At 35.3% G+C, this 8,463-nt stretch overlaps 1 long non-coding RNA gene across 1 annotated transcript in view; it reads left to right on the top strand.

The window, feature by feature from the left end:
- Positions 1 to 3,167, top strand: part of LOC112064635 (uncharacterized) — a 54,954-nt gene extending 51,787 nt beyond the window's left edge. The window contains exon 4 of the long non-coding RNA XR_002891572.2: positions 3,085 to 3,167. This is a non-coding gene — a long non-coding RNA (uncharacterized lncRNA). The remainder of the gene's footprint in view (positions 1 to 3,084) is intronic.
- The last annotated feature ends 5,296 nt before the right edge of the window (positions 3,168 to 8,463 follow it).

Here is an 8,463-nt window from a genome sequence, read left to right as displayed (position 1 = left end):
TGTCTTTCCTCCATTGTATATTCTTGCCTCCTTTATCAAAAATAAGGTGACCATATGTGTGTGGGTTTATCTCTGGGCTTTCTATCCTGTTCCATTGATCTATATTTCTGTTTTTGTGCCAGGACCATACTGTCTAGATTACTGTAGCTTTGTAGTATAGTCGGAAGTCAGGGAGCCTGATTCCTCCAACTCCATTTTTCGTTCTCAATATTGCTTTGGCTATTCAGGGTCTTTTGTGTTTCCATACAAATTGTGAAATTTTTTGTTCTAGTTCTGTAAAAAATGCCAGTGGTAGTTTGATAGGGATTGCATTGAGTCTGTAGATTGCTTTGGGTAGTAGAGTCATTTTCACAATCTGAAGCTGTCTTAATCAGTAGAGACAATTATATTCATTCTCTTGAACTTTCCTAACAGTTTCACACTCACAAAATTCTCTCAAGGTTCATGTGGATATTTACCCATTGGCCATTTCCTTCCTAGTCAGGTCACAGGCCTCATGTTGTTCTAAGAGTTCTTTTTCCCCATCACTTCCTCACAGATGATTCAGAGGCTGCAGGTAATTCTTGCCTAGTTCTCTTTTGTGCTGTAGTCACTAGCAGCTGCTTTGCTGAATCTTTTTTTTTGTTTTGTTTTGTTTTAATAGCCAAGAATCCTATAGCTCCTAGGATTTGACCAGAGTGTTATTAGTCTATTGTCCTTGGATGAAACACAATGAAGGTGCATCCATGTGCTGAGGGAAAAGCAGTGAAGAAGTGTCCTGAGGCCAAACAATCATAAAACTGAGGGCAACCACTGGATAAAATTCCTCAAATCCAAGCTTTCAGGGCAAGTCCCATCAGATATATGGAACATAGCTGCTAAATACTACAGAAATTAAATCAGCATAGTAAGAACAGACAGATCAAAGAAATAGAAAAACTGCCAGCAAATCTCAGACCAATAGAAGAGACATCATAAATTAGAGATGAAGAGGAGACAAGGCTGAGGTACATGAGTTTTGGGAAATATACAATTTAGATACTCAGTAAGTATAAATTACACATGGATTCAAGTTACATTTAGTCAGTAAAGATATACTTATCTAATCCATGGAAAGGAAAAAGTTTTCTAAAATAAAAGCAATGAAAATAATAAAAAACAAATGTTTAAAGTTTTTAAATAACCCAAAATTTAAAACTTTGCAACATTAAATAGTAAATAAAAATGCAAAAATTGATCAAAATCTGAAAAAAAATTTTAAATACTTTGCAAATACAACAAAAACTCATGCTTATAAATAAGAAAAATACTAAGCCCTCACTGATAAATGAACGAAGGTAGTGGATGGACAATGCATAAAGAAGAATTACAAATGGATAGTGAATATTTGAAAAAAATGCAAAATAAGTAAAAATGTAACGCTACCTTAGTTTAACCCACCAAATAAGAACAAAGATTATACTCAATATTTGCAAGAGCTTAATAATGTGAGCACTCTTATAAGTGCTGATAAAAATGAAAGCTGGTAGAGCCTTTCTGAAAATAACTTGGCAATGTATTTCCATGCCTAATAGTTTATCATAAGGAATAAATAAAATATAAGACCAATATTTATGTACAAAAGGTTCAATATTATTTATAACAAAAATCAAAAACAACTAAAAATTCTAACAATAGTGGGTAATTAAATAAATTATGATATATCTATAAATGGAATATTATATAGCCAATAAAACTTTGTTTAAAATACTTAAATGAAATGCTTATATTATAATGGCCATGTAGAAAAATCACAAAATTCCTTGTAAAATATGATCTCAAGCCTGTTTTTAAAGAACTATTTTTAAAAGTTAAAAGGAAGTAAACCAATATGTTAACTGGTCACCTCTGGACAGTAGAATTATGTGTGATTTATTTTTCCCATACTTTATCCTGATTAGTACTTTCCACATTTTTCTCCAAAAATAACCAGCCAGAACATAGCCACACACCAAATAAAGAAAATTATTGCTATTTTTTTAGGTCAAGAATAATGTAATTGAGAAAGAATAAGGTACAAATTTTAGCTTAGTTTGCTTTTAGAAGTCTGCTTTAATAGTGAAAGTTGTATAGACTATTTCAAACATACAATGTAAAACATACACATCAAACACATTAGAGTTATTGGCTATGTGGGGATTGGAAAAAAAGAATAGGAATAAAAGGGAATGAATAAAATACAAAAACTATTCTAATAAAGGCATAAAACAGCTTCCTTCAATCATAAGCAAATATGTCCCAGACTTGATTGAGTAAACTGAATTGTAATTTTAAGATTGTATGTATGTTTAGGTTTCATTGTTTACTTTTGAAAGGTTAATATCTACTATGTAAAGTTAGGTCTGTAAACATTATACAATGAAGCCAAAAACAATGCTGTACTCCATTTACAGCATAAAAGAGTTTCCAGACTGGTTTCTACCGTGAAATTTTCTTCTCTCTTCCCTTCATTGTTATCCTTGAACCACAGTGGATCTACTTATAGAATTTTATGTTAACTAATAATATTTTTTCTCCCCAAGGCATCACAACTCACTAGAAAAGATTCTCACAGGAAAACAGTCTCATAAAAACTATGCTATAAAGAAGTACTAAGAGAAATAGGACATTTTGAATGTCATTCAGCCAAATGCCTGATTCTCATTCATTCCATACTTCATTCGAACTCTGGATCTTTTTGCATATTCTTTCCAAAAACATGTTTGATATGTAAACTAAGAATCCAAATCAGTGAATGCTGAGCTACAGGGTTTGGTAGGAATTTGTGTTATACACAAATTAGGAAAGTAACTAATCATATTTGACATTAAAACAATACAAAAGTTTAAAAATAAAGCAATAAACTATTTAGAAACAGAATACTACTGCTTTATGGTAGGCATTAAATTTATCCAGAATAATTTATACCAACTAAGAAGTAAAGAAGGTTGATTTTATTTTATTTCTTTCCAGGATAATGTTGTCTGTATAATTTACTGTATTTATTGAAAATGCTAATTTAGAGATTGTTTTAGACACTGCTTTTTGGTACCATATGCTATTTTACTCTTTTTTTTTTCATCAAAGAAATATTCCAGGAACATCCCTGGTGTTGCAGTGGTTAAGAATCCGCCTGCCAACACAGGGTACATGAGTTCAATCCCTGGTTCGGGAAGATCCCACATGCCGCAGAGCAACTAAGCCCATGCGCCACAACTACTGAATCTGTGCTCTAGAGCCCGCGAGCCACAACTACTGAGCCCACGTGCCACAAATACTGAAGCCCACGTGCCTAGAGCCCATGCTCCACAACAAGAGAAGCCACCAAAATGAGAAGCCCGCAAACTGCAACAAAGAGTAGCCCCCGCTGACCACAACTAGAGAAAGCCTGAACGCAGCAAAGAAAACCCAAAGCAGCCAAAAATAAATAAATAAATTTATTTAGAAAAAAGAAAAAAACTCTGTAATGGCCTATATGGGAAAATAATCTAAAAAAAAAAAAGAGGATATATGCATATGTCTAACTGATTTACTTTGCTGTACACCTGAAACTAACACAACATTGTAAATAATATATATTCCAATAAAAATTAAAAAAAATATATTCCAGGGACTTACATATATGGCCTTTTTTGCTTGTACATTTAGCTTCATCAAGTCTCTTCTAAATATAATCTCTTATCCCTTCTGAGTAAATCACGAACTAAGAGAAAAACATTTTAATCCTTTAGCTGCTCCCTGCTGTCTACAGGATAAAGTCCAAATTCTTTCATTCTTCCATTTAAGGCCCAGCACCTTGGTTTCTTTTACTTTCTTACATATCTTTTCACCATGTAGAAAAGCCTCACTCATCCAACTCTCCATTCTGCTCATATTCAGATCTGGATCATCCTTCAAGAGAAGATTGTGGCAATGGACTGAGTGTAAGCTGATAGAATAAATGGCAGGAATAAAACGGAACAGACAGTCAAAGTCATTTTGAAGGTAGAAAACACTTAAGTTTCTTTCTTGGGAAGTCCTAAGTTATAGAGACAAAGAATATCAAGGGAGAGGAGAAGGAAATCTGAAAAATGATAATAATACTGTCTTGTACTATTATTTGAATGTTTCAGTTTTATGTATATTGTAATCTCCTTAAAGGGAGAACATTTTTTTTACATTTTTTCCTTTATATACTCATATTTTTCGTAGCAGTAGGCAATAAATACTTGTTGAATGAATGAACATCAATTTTTCCTTGATTGCCATTTTATTACTATCTCCTTTTGTTTAAAAATGTCTGTGAATGTTCACATTTATAATAAAACATTTTACTTATAACAACTTGAATGGCAAAAATGGAGACGTCTGACAATATCAAGTGTTAGAGAAGATAAGGGTTAATTGTAACACTTATATGAGGACTAGGGTAAGTTGGAACAATCACTGTGGAAAACAGTGTGGCGTTACTTTGTAAAGGCAGAACATGTGCATAGCCCATAACCTAGAATTTCCACTTCTAAAAAAATTTTTACATGTACACTAGAGAAACTCTTGCACATGTGCTCCAAAAAGCTCACAGTAGCAATGTTTACAGTAATAAAGTAAAATTAGAAAAACCCAATGCTCATCTAAAAGAAAATAGATAAATAAATTGTGGTGTGCTCCCACATGGAATAATAAAATAGTATAGATGGATAGACTACAATTTGTAACAACATAGATGGCCTCTTACATACATAATTAAATGAAAAAAGCACGAATCTGAAGGCTATTTCCAGTATGACACAAATGATATAGCTCAAAACAAGCAAAAATAATATTATATCATCTAGGCTTACATACACATATTTTTTTAATTTAAGACAAGAGAATGATAAATCTCTGTGTTGATTCTCGGAGTGAAGAGAAGAGAGGAAGCAAGCATCCAGTTTAGATATAAAACATTGGTAGCATTTTTTAATTCAATGCAGAGTTCTTTGTTGTCCATTATATAATTATACATTAGAATTCACATATAAGTTACATATATTCTTGTTATGTAGCAAGTAGCATATTTTTTAACTGATAATAAAAGTGTTCAAAAATGGCAGCCTTAAAAAAATTTTCTTTTTAGAAAAAAATCTTGTTTTAGTTAGATGTAAACATGATTTGTAGATCCTACCCTAGAGAAATGGCAATGTAATAACAACTAATAGCAACATCTGACAGTGGGAGACTTAGGATTATAATGAATTTACTGGATTCATTACTTGTTTTTACTTCATTAACTTTTTTGCTCCATCAAAGTACTCTAAACAATAAACTTAGTTTGTCCAACATATGGGAAGAATTAGACAGAAAATCTTTTATTTCACATTGTTATGCCCAGAACAATCTCTTTGTTTAACCAGAACACTGGCTTTGTCTTCAAATCCACAGGGACAAGTAGGAGGGGAAAAGTTATGACAAACATCAATTTAAGTGTTTTTGTCTGGTTTTTCTATGTATTTTTGCAGCAACTTTGTCACAAAGAGCATTTCCAGAACTTTATGTAGTCTGATTGTGGTACAAAACCTTTACACTCTGATTTAATACGAAGGTTATTAGAAACTACAATGTACCTTGAAAATCTTGAGCCTGTAATTTCCCATTTCCTACAGAGAGATTTTGTCACTATTCCCCCCATCGCCATAGATATTCTAGCATATTACCGTCATACATGCCAGTCTTTTTTTCTGAATGCATGTCTCCCTTAGGAAATCATTCTAGTCGAGAGGTAATGTTTGCACTATAAGGTCACATCAAAAATAAAGCATGTCGGGCTTCCCTGGTGGCGCAGTGGTTGAGAGTCCGCCTGCCGATGCCGGGGACACGGGTTCGTGCCCCGGTCCGGGAAGATCCCACGTGCCGCGGAGCGGCTGGGCCCGTGAGCCATGGCCGCTGGGCCTGCGCGTCCGGAGCGTGTGCCCTGCAACGGGAGAGGCCAGAACAGTGAGAGGCCTGCGTACCGCAAAAAAAAAAAAAAAAAAAAAAAAATAAGGCATGTCCTTGAATAACAACACAACACTTCTAGTGGAAGTGATCCTTATATCTATGAATTTTAAATATCCACTTTTTAAATTAACATATTTATTGGAGTATAATTGCTTTACAATGCTGTGTTAGTTTCTGATGTGTAAAAAAGTGTATCAGCTATATGTATACATATATCCCCATATCCCCTCCCTCTTGTGCCTCCCTCACACCCTCCCTATCCCAACCCTCTAGGTGGTCACAAAGCACTGAGCTGATCTCCCTGTGAGATGCAGCTGCTTCCCACTAGCTATCTATTTTACATTTGGTAGTGTATATATGTCAATGCCACTCTCTCACTCCATCCCAGCTTAACCTTACCTTCATGTTGAGCTGCATGAACTGCTTGTATATTTTGGAGATTAATCCTTTGTCAGTTGCTTCATTTGCAAACTTTTCCTCCCATTCTGAGGGTTGTCTTTTCATCTTGTTTATGGCTTCCTTTTTTTTTTTTTTTTTTGTGGTACGTGGGCCTCTCACCACTGTGGCCGCTCCCGCTGCGGAGAACAGGCCCCGGACGCGCAGGCCCAGCGGCCATGGCTCACGGGCCCAGCCGCTCCGCGGCATGTGGGATCTTCCCGGACCGGGGCACTAACCCACGTCCCCTGCATCAGCAGGCGGACTCTCAACCACTGAGCCACTAGGGAAGCCCTGGATTCCTTTGCTGTGCAAAAGCTTTTAAGTTTCATTAGATCCCATTTGTTTATTTTTGTTTTTATTTCCATTTCTCTAGGAGGTGGGTCAAAAAGGATCTTGCTATGATTGATGTCATAGAGTGTTCTGCCTATGTTTTCCTCTAAGAGTTTTATAGTGTCTGGCCTTACATTTAGCTCTTTAACCCATTTTGAGTTTATTTTTGCGTATGGTGTTAGGGAGTGTTCTAATTTCATTCCTCTACATGTAGCTGTCCAGTTTTCCCAGGAACACTTATTGAAGAGGCTGTCTTTTCTCCACTGTAAATTCTTCCCTCCTTTATCAAAGATAAGGTGACCACATGTGTGTGGGTTTATCGCTGGGCTTTCTATCCTGTTCCATTGATCTATTTTTCTGTTTTTGTGCCAGTACATACTGTCTGATTATTGTAGTTTTGTAGTATAGTCTGAAGTCAGGGAGTCTGATACCTCCAGCTCCGTTTTTCTTTCTCAAGATTGCTTTGGCTATTTGGGGTCTTTTGTGTTTCCAAGCAAATTGTGAAAATTTTTGTTCTGGTTCTGTGAAAAATGCCATTGGTAGTTTGATAGGGATTGCACTGAATCTGTAGATTTCTTTGGGTACTATAATCATTTTAACAATGTTGATTCTTCCAATCCAAGAACATGTTATGTCTCTCCATCTGTTTGTATCATCTTTAATTTCTTCAGTGCTTATAGTTTTCTGCATACAGGTCTTTTGTCTCCTTAGGTAGGTTTATTCCTAGATATTTTATTCTTTTCTGGTAGCATCTTTAGGATTCTCTATGTATAATATCATGTCATCTGCAAACAGTGACAGCTTTATTTCCCCTTTTCCGATTTGGATTGTTTTATTTCTTTTTCTTCTCTGATTGCCGTGGCTAAAACTTCCAAAACTATGTTGAATAATAGTGTTGAGAGTGGGCAACCTTGTTGTTTACCAAAGGTTGGGCAATCTTGTTCCTGATTTTAGAGGAAATGGTTTCAGTTTTTCACCATTGAGAATGATGTTGGCTGTGGGTTTGCCATATATGGCCTTTATTACGTTGAGGCAAGTTCCCTCTATGCTGACTTTCTGGAGAGTTTTTTATCATAAATCGGTGTTGAATTCTGTTGAAAGATTTTTCTGCATCTCTTGAGATTATCATATGGTTTTTATCCTTCAGTTTGTTACTATGGTGTATCACATGGATTGATTTGCATATATTGAAGAATCCTTGCATTCCTGTGATAAATCCCACTTGATCATGGTGTATGATCCTTTTAATGTGCTGTTGGTTTCTGTTTGCTAGTATTTTGTTGAAGATTTTTTCATTTATGTTCATCAGTGATATTGGCCTGTAGTTTTCTTTCTTTGTGACATCTTTGTCTGGTTTGGGTATCAGGGTGATGGTGGCCTCATAGAATGAGTTTGGGAGTGTTCCTCTACTATATTTTGGAAGAATTTGAGAAGATTAGGTGTTATCTCCTCTCTAAATGTTTGATAGAATTCGCCTGTGAAGCCATCTGGTGCTGGGCTTTTGTTCGTTGGAAGATTTTTAATCACAGTTTCAATTTCTGTGCTTGTGATTGGTTTGTTCATATTTTCTATTTCCTGGTTCAGTCTCGGAAGGTTGTGCTTTTCTAAGAATGTGTCTATTTCTTCCAGGTTGTCCATTTTATTGGCACATAGTTGCTTGTAGTAATCTCTCATGATCCTTTGTATTGCTGCAGTGTCAGTTGTTACTTCTCCGTTTTCATTTCTAATTCTGTTGATTTGAGT

This window comes from Physeter macrocephalus, chromosome 10 (assembly GCF_002837175.3).
Source record: "Physeter macrocephalus isolate SW-GA chromosome 10, ASM283717v5, whole genome shotgun sequence".
NCBI classification, from domain to species: domain Eukaryota; kingdom Metazoa; phylum Chordata; class Mammalia; order Artiodactyla; family Physeteridae; genus Physeter; species Physeter macrocephalus.
The sequence above is the reverse complement of the archived record's forward strand: the minus strand, read 5'-3'. Positions and strand labels throughout refer to the sequence as shown.